Source organism: Propithecus coquereli, unplaced genomic scaffold (assembly GCF_000956105.1).
Source record: "Propithecus coquereli isolate 6110/MARCELLA unplaced genomic scaffold, Pcoq_1.0 Scaffold156, whole genome shotgun sequence".
Lineage (NCBI taxonomy): Eukaryota > Metazoa > Chordata > Mammalia > Primates > Indriidae > Propithecus > Propithecus coquereli.
Genome location: NW_012140080.1, coordinates 905663 through 913974, shown reverse-complemented (window position 1 = coordinate 913974; position 8312 = coordinate 905663).

The following is an 8312-nucleotide window of genomic DNA, read 5'->3' as shown; positions in this document are numbered from 1 at the left end:
TTCATCCTCATCATCACATTGAGTAGGCTAAGGAGAAGTATGAGAAGGAGTTGATCTTGCTGTCTCAGGGGTGGCAGAGTTGGAAGAGGTGAAGAAGGAGGAAAGGGAGGCAAGAGAAAGCATGTACACTGGGTAACTTTTACTGAAAAAAATTCACATACAAGTGGACTCAAGTTCAAACCCATGGTGTTCAAGGGTCAAGTGTATCATCCCACTCTCTCCTAGCCTACAGGGTTTCTGCTAAGAAATCTGCTGATAATCACATTGTCACTCCTTTCTATGTGATGTGTTTCTTATCTCTTGATGAATGCTCTCAGAACTTTTTCTTTGTCTTTTATTTTTGATAATTTGGTTATTACTAATATGTGTCTTGACAAACTCCACTTTTGGTTGAACTTGGTTGGAGACTTCTAAGCTTCCTATACCTGGATGTTGGCATCTGTCCCTAGATTAGGGAAATTTTTAGCCATTATTTCTTTAAATATGCTCTCTGGCTCTTTTTCTCTTTTTTCTCCTTCTACAACTCCCATTATGCAAAGGTTCAGTCTCTCGATTTGGTTCTTTTTGTTATTGTTTCTATTCATTTGTCAAACTTCTTGCTTTGTTCATGTATTGTTTTCCAAATTTTATTCAATTTTCTATTCATGTATCTTACAGTTCACTGAACTTCTTTAAGAGGATTATTCTGAATTCTTTGTCAGTTATTTTATACATCTCCATTTCTTTAGGGTCCATTAATGGAACGTTATTAGTTTGTTTGGAGGTGTTATGATTCCCTGATTCTTCATAATCCTTGTGTTCTTGCATTTTGCATTTGAGGAGACAGCCCCTTCTTTTGGCCTTTACAGGTGCTCTTTGGCAGGAATAGACACACACTATTTAGTCTAGCCTATGATTCTTCAAGGGCAAGCTGGTGATGACCCCAGGTAGGTAGAGCTTATTGTGGGTTCTCTAGGTGGCTGGGCCACTGCATTTGCTCTGATATCAGGTGGGGCTTCTGGCTGGGTACTATAATAGCTTCTGATCAGGCTAGTCATAGGGGCAATTTTGTTATTTGGGATTTGCAGTAGGGCAGAGCTGCTGGCTGGTCTCCAAGGTTAAGTGGAGTCACTGCTTGAGATGGGCAGGACCAGAGGCTATGCTCCTTAGAAATACACAAGTGAGAATTGCCTCCCTGTTGGGGTGGAACCAATGAGGCGTGCTGAGTGGAGCTGCTGCTTGACTTCCCATGTCAAGCAGATCTAGCCCACATTCCTCTCCAACATGGGCAAAGGTGGTCATCTCCCTGCTTGGTATGGGTTGTTGGGGTGGCCTCTGATATTGGTCATGGAACTAGCTATCTAGGGACTCAGCAGAGGTTGAACTTCCCATCATGCTTCTGAAAGCAACCAGCTCAGCTTTGCAGGTGGGTTGTGAAGTTCTCTGGTATCTCTAATCAGGTGCAATAGCTGGCAGGATTACAGAAGTACCACCAAGATCTGCATGCTGGTCACTATCCCCTCTGCCTCCTTTCTTTGTTTCTACCTGACCCTGGGTAGTCTAGCCATGCCATTATCTACAGTGTACCCTATGAGGTGAGACCAGAGTGGGCTTCCTAGAATATTAGGAAAGCTGTATAACTGACTCTGGTTCTCTCTTTTTTTTTCTCCTATAGAAACTGTGAACTCAAGGAAATTCTCTCTGTCTGGCATTGTGCTGACTTAGGGGAGCAGGAGAGCAGCACAGTTGCAGTGAGACTGTTTTTCTTATCCTTCTAATTTGGTTTTCATTCAGTTCTGTGGACCAGTTCTGTGTCTCAGGCTTATTTACAAGTATTGGGATATTGAAAAAGATGTTCTGGTCTGTGGGTAGTTGCTAGTTGAACTTTCTGTCAGGGAGAAGTGAAGCCTGAGATTTCCTATTCCACTATCTTGCTATTGTCACCCCTAAAAGTGTCTTAAATGAACTCATGAACACTCGTCTTGTTTTAGCCCCAGGGTGCATTCTCTGAGAACCAAAAGTTATCTCCTATAGTTTCTAAGTTATAAATCCCCATTTGGCCAGGGAAGTACCACATACCCTGAGACTCTCCACCTTATTTTAGTGGAATAGGGAGCTTATTCCCCTTCTCACACTATACTGCAGCCCCAGAAGCTTTCGTTTCCTTGGCTCGAAGAATCAATTTGGGGTTTGGAGATTAACAAAGGGGGGAAGTAGGATCAAATGAGGGAAAAGAAGATGAGGTGCAGTACTTGTCTTTTTAAAAGTCACTTTAGCTTCTTCCCATAGTCCCCTTATTCTTAAGAGAGCCTGAGCTGAGCTTTGGAGAATCACAAGACAGACATTATGCTACTTCCTCTCCCATCCCCCTTTTGCCCAAACTCACTTTCTCTCTTTTTAAACTCCAAATGTTAAATTATCTCATTTAAATTGATTCTTGGTAAGCCTGCCCTTCTGACTTATCAGACCCACTTAGACCTAGACTGGAAACCCTAATATACTGAATGTATTTCTCCTTTGCCCCTCCAGACATAGTTCCATGCTTCTCCACCCTGCTCTGTGCCTGGGAGGCTGAAATTTATGGCAGGCATCAGCAGGTACCCTTGTCCTCTTGCTTCTGGTTGGGTTTAGCTGATAGGAGGTACTGTGGGGAGATATAAAGAGAGAGGAGAGAGAAGTCAGGGTCCTCCGGCTGTCCTCCAGTGACCCTGCCAGGTCATCTTGAGCTTAGAGACTCCTCTACTGAAGACATGGCACCCTTTAGGTGGCTGTCTCTTAGATCTGTGAGTATTTTCTCTGGCTTCTGATAATCCCTCCTTTCTCTTACCCCTTTGGCCTAGTGAGTAAGAGCTCTATTTCTTGCATTGGGGTGTTGCACCAGCCCTTGTTTTGCTTGCCCCTGCCCACATCTATGTAAACAGTTTCTTTATTGAGTGCTCTTCAAGTCCCCATTTGAGTGTGCTGTTGAGATACTTTGATTCCTCTGACTGTATCATTTGGTCTCAAATTATAAACTCTCCATTTTGTCTCTCTTGTGTAGGGGGGAAAGAGAACCAAACCATATTGTCCCACCATTTCTGTGGTATTGCCCTGTCCCCCTGCCAGGCTATTTCTAAGCATGCACTATGGTACCCCCATGAAGAGACTGACTCCTGACTATGAAACTGAGTGACAACTATGCAGGGTTTTCTTTAATGTTTTCTCCCTCTCTATGTTGATCTACCACCACGGAAAGGACAGAGCAAGACCTCTAGCAACAGCTCAACTACTGAGACCACAAAGAGAAAATTAGAAAGGAGGAAAAAGTATGGACTATAATATCACCAAAGAAGGAGGCATTAGGTCAGGAAGGAGCCTTCTCAATATTGTGGGGACAACTTTACTGGAACCTAAGACTATGGAGAAGAGATCTTTCCTGGCTGAACATTAGAATACATGTGCCTGATCAATCCCAGAAAATGGTCATGCTACTCAGATAATCTTATTTCTCATATCCACATTGCTTGAATCATTTACTTTCCAGAATCTAATTGCTAAAGTGATCATCTTCATCCTTATGCATTATTGACATCTCCACTGTAAAAAAGAATTGTGATTGGTGCTTCCACAGGAATGGGAACATTTAGGGAAAGCTTAGTGCCACCCAGATGGATTCTGGTGTCATTGACCAAGTAAAAACAGTAATGTCTAAGGCACACTGGGAAGAGGGAGGCACAAAAAATAAACATTTTTTTAAAGTGGTAATCTTTCTGAAATACACATGATATGGCTTGCTGGTGGTATAATGCCTGTTCCAGATATTTCTCTGTCTTTTTGCAGACCCACCAACTACACATTGAGTGGCATCGTGAACAGTACAGAAAGAAATAATAACAATGGATTGAGGCCCACTGTGTACTAAGCATTGTAATCGAACTCATCCAATACTAACAATAGCATTATGAAGGAGATAGTATTATTATCCCCATTTTACTGAAAAGGAAACAGGAACTCAGAGAAATTATAGAAATTGTCCAAATTCAAATAATAAGGAATAGGGCAAGAACTCTACCTGACAGCCTTAAGCTGAAGTGACTGATTGGACCCACTGGTTACAATTTGTGAAAACAGGACTTGAGTATACATACCCATATATACATATACGAAGTGATGTGGTCAGTATAAAATATGTTTAAGTCAATACAAGGTCCAAGTGGATGGTAAATAAAATATATATATAAGACCAGAGACAGAAAAAGAGAGAGAGACAGAGAGAGAGAGAGAGATCTTATTTGTGAGGCAGTCACAAGGATGAAAGATTTAAGCTCTACTTTGAATAGTAAAGAAGGTTTGGGACAGACAGGGCGAATGGTGTGGCTCAAGTTACAGACATGGAAAAGTACCCATTTTGAGCAAGTAGCAATTTGGCTGGGGCGAGGGTTCATACAAGGAAGTAATGGGAAATTAAGCTGGAAAAGGAGACCAACTGTGAGAGAAATGGCTATCAGGCCAGAGTGAATAGGCTTTCTACTGTTAGAAAGGAGATATGAAATGATTAAGTAATGTTTCAGAAAGATTGGCCAGGCAGTCACATGACAGAACATGGGAACAGAAAAAGACTGGATTTATGAAGCCCAGGAAGAGGATGAAAGTGCTCGGCCAGGGGTCGAGGGAAAGGGGCTTGGATTCAGGTGGTGGCAGTGGGTATGGAAACAAGGTATGGATGAGGAGGCATTTAGAAGGAAAAATCAAGAAGATAATAACAACTGATTCATAATAATATTAAAAAAACAATAATAATAGCTAACATTTATTCATTCATTCTCCACAAATATTCCTTTGTACCAGGCACAGTTATGGGCTCTGGGTATACAGAAATGAACATAACAAGACAAGACAAGACTACATCCCCCATGGAATTTCCATTCCAGTGGAAGAGGCACATGATAAACACACATATAAAATATAACTTCAGGTGGGTAATTTGTGCAACAAGGATACATAAAACAGGATTAAGGGGCCAGGTGACAAGGCATTGGGAGCTTGGGTCAGAGCAGGTATCTCTGAGGATGAGATATTTGAGCAGAGATCTGAATGAAGGGTGGGAGTAGACCGTGTGAATCTCTCTGAGAAAAGTGTTCTAAGCAGGAAGTGCAAAGGCCCTGAGGCAACTACACTCTGCCTGTGATCAGAACAGCACAGCCAGTGTGACCAATGCACAGTTAGTAAGGTGGAAAGTGAAAGTGAGTCAGCAGGGGCCGAGGGGTAATGGGCTTTGATGGCCATGGTGAGGACTTGTATTCATTCCACTCCAAGTGAGACAGAAACTGAAGGGCTTTGAAAAGGGGCAAGGCGTGATCTGATTTACAATTTTAGAGGCTCATTCTGGCCACTTCGTGGAGTGCTGACAATGGTGGGAAGAAAGTAGAAGCAGAGAGACCACTCAGAAGGTTATTACAATAATCCAGGTGAAAACTACTGGTGGCTCGGACTAGGGAAGGTGAAAGTGGTAAGAAGCACAGGATTACATCTGTTCACAATTCACAATTGCAAAGATGTGGAAACAACCCAAGTGTCATCATTATTTTATATCATGATATATACATATGATGATATATATGAAGATAAATATACTAATTAACATATATGATATATATGAAGATCTCTCTATGTCTGTGTATATGTGTTCCAATCTATTGCAGTTATTATTATTATTTTCTTTTTTTGATGCTTAAATTCTCCCAATTTATCAGTGGAAGACCCTTTAAACTGGCTTATGTGACTCTGGCACAACACCAATAGTCTCTGAAAGTATCCTTGGGTTTGGGCATGCAAACATGTATCTGATATATTCCCTGCCCCAGACTTGGACAAAATTTAAAAGAGCCGATGACTTCAGATGTGGCCAGTCAAACACTTTCAGGCTTTCTGGTAGATGTTGAATTTTTGTAATGTTTTGGGAAAATAATTTTAAGGTACTTACTAACGTTTAAAGTATTCATACTTATTGATTCAACAATTCCATTTTGGAGGAATCTAACAGAAAGAAATAAAAGCAGGAAAATAGAAAATGTAGTAATATGTCCATTAAGATGTTTATTGCAACATTAATTGTGTTGTCAGAAGAGTCGAAAATGAATAGTTGACTAAGTTATGGTATATCCAGGTTGTGCAATACTATGTAACTCTTTCATAAAAATGAATTAGAACTACAGCTGGGAAATAGCCACAAAATACTGATAAACAAACACGTAACAGTGTGATCTATATGTAATCTGGAGAATAAACTCACCCTGTGCTTAAATATCTATTTGATCATGCAGGAAGAATTTTGACACACTGTTAACTCGAAGGAGTGGAAATGCATCCAAACCATCTTTGATTTGTTTTAGTATGCAGCATAGAGATATAGATTCCCTTTTTATTTAAAATATTAAAACATAAGGAAAAATAAGTAAACAATAACCCAACTAAAAATGGAATTAGATTTCAACAGTTTTTTGTTTATAGGCAATCCATGAGATAAAAGATAGATGTTTTAGACAGACAGTTAGCCAGTGCCTATATATGACAGTTTTTTAACAAGGGCCTGGGTTTCTCCTGGGAAAATGTCATCAAAGCCTCCATTGTGAAATATCCTGTCTGCCATATTGAGTCCTAGGTCTTATACTAAGAGCAGTTGTTGTGGTTTGGAGGAACTCCTGGTACTTCTTTGCCCACTGTTAAAAAGAGAAAAGCACTCAACTCCTTAATCCATGGGGAGAGAAAGTTCACCTTGAAGCATCATAGACTGTCCTGTAACTAAAGTTTGCATTTGGCTGTTCACCACAAAATGTACATATATATGGAAATTTTATGGGATTGAGGACAAAACAACTCTGGGAAAAGTACCCGAAGTCATTATATTTTGGTAATTTAAAAATAAATTAAAAGAGCTTTTCAAAGATACGGGCACTAAAGCCAAATGGAAAATAAAGTTGAAATGAGAAAAAGGTTCATCCCTACCACTGCAGAAGGACTTTCTGTCGAAGTAATTTCCATTTTCCGGGTGAGTGGGTTTGCATTCTGGCTACACTAATGCAATAGTTCTATGTATGAGTAATTTTAGAGTTCCACTCAGCAATTCTAACTGTACCGATAAAGCCTTCTTGTGGATGAAATAGTATGTTTACCCTTATCAAAAATGCATTTCCATATGAGAGTAAATTGTGACAAACAAAAATTTATGACCAATAATGCTATAAACAAACCATGGTTCTGCTCATGATGATGAGAGCTTTCAGTAATCACATATTATGCGGGTTAAGTATAATTTTCTGATGGCAGAATAGCCCCAATTCTTTTGTTTGTTGTTTTTAAGGCATGAGGCATTACCCAGAAAGTACCCTTTGTCTGCAAGCCTAATGTTATAGGAACAGGAAAGCTAATAATTCTCCTCTTTCTCTCAACAGATTTCTCTTTTATCTTACTGGGGTTTCAACAGACCCAAGAGGAGGTGACTCTCCCACTGTATAATCACACGGTTTGCTTTCAAGGTCTGGTGCTTTGGGCACCCATTTGTCACTGGCTCCTGCTTACATACCCTGGATAATTTAATACCCAGGGGTGGGGGTGGGGATGGTGAGTGTTGAATCTTCTCTCCAAGCAAAAATACTTAAGGTTTCCAGTTGCCAGTTTATCTGAGAGCAGAAGTACTCTAATTCCTTCCATTGGTGACTATGAGGTTGATTGTGCTACTTGCCTTCCCTTACTTTAACCCAAATTTTAACTCTTTGAGAATATCCTAAAATGAGTTTTAGCTTCTAGCAAAAGAAAAAAAGAGTTATTTCTCTATCTTTAATATTTATAGGACATACTGCTCTCAATATCTTGCCGGCCTTTTTCCTCTACGAAGGGCTGATGATACTGGTGGTCTATGCACTCTAGTTCTCTTCTCTGCTTAATGTAAACACCCCTCCTGCCTTCCATTCCATGCCTTCATGGAAACCTCTGTGTTGGGCTTGGAAAATACCTGGTCAACACTTCAGACTACACGTTCTATCTATTGAAGCTGCCAAATGAGACTTACCATTCTCGGTATAAAATATTTCTTCTTTTCCATTTTAAATAATTTTTAATATAAACACACTTCATATAAAAAACCTCACTCATGCACTGCTGGTGGGACTGCAAACTAGTGCAACCTCTGTGGAAAGCAATATGGAGATATCTTAAAGAGATACAAATAGAAGTACCATTCGATCCAGCAATCCCATTACCGGGCATCTACCCAAAAGACCAAATGATACTGTATAAGAAAGACACCTGCACCCAAATGTTTATAGCAGCACAATTCACAATTGCAAAGATGTGGA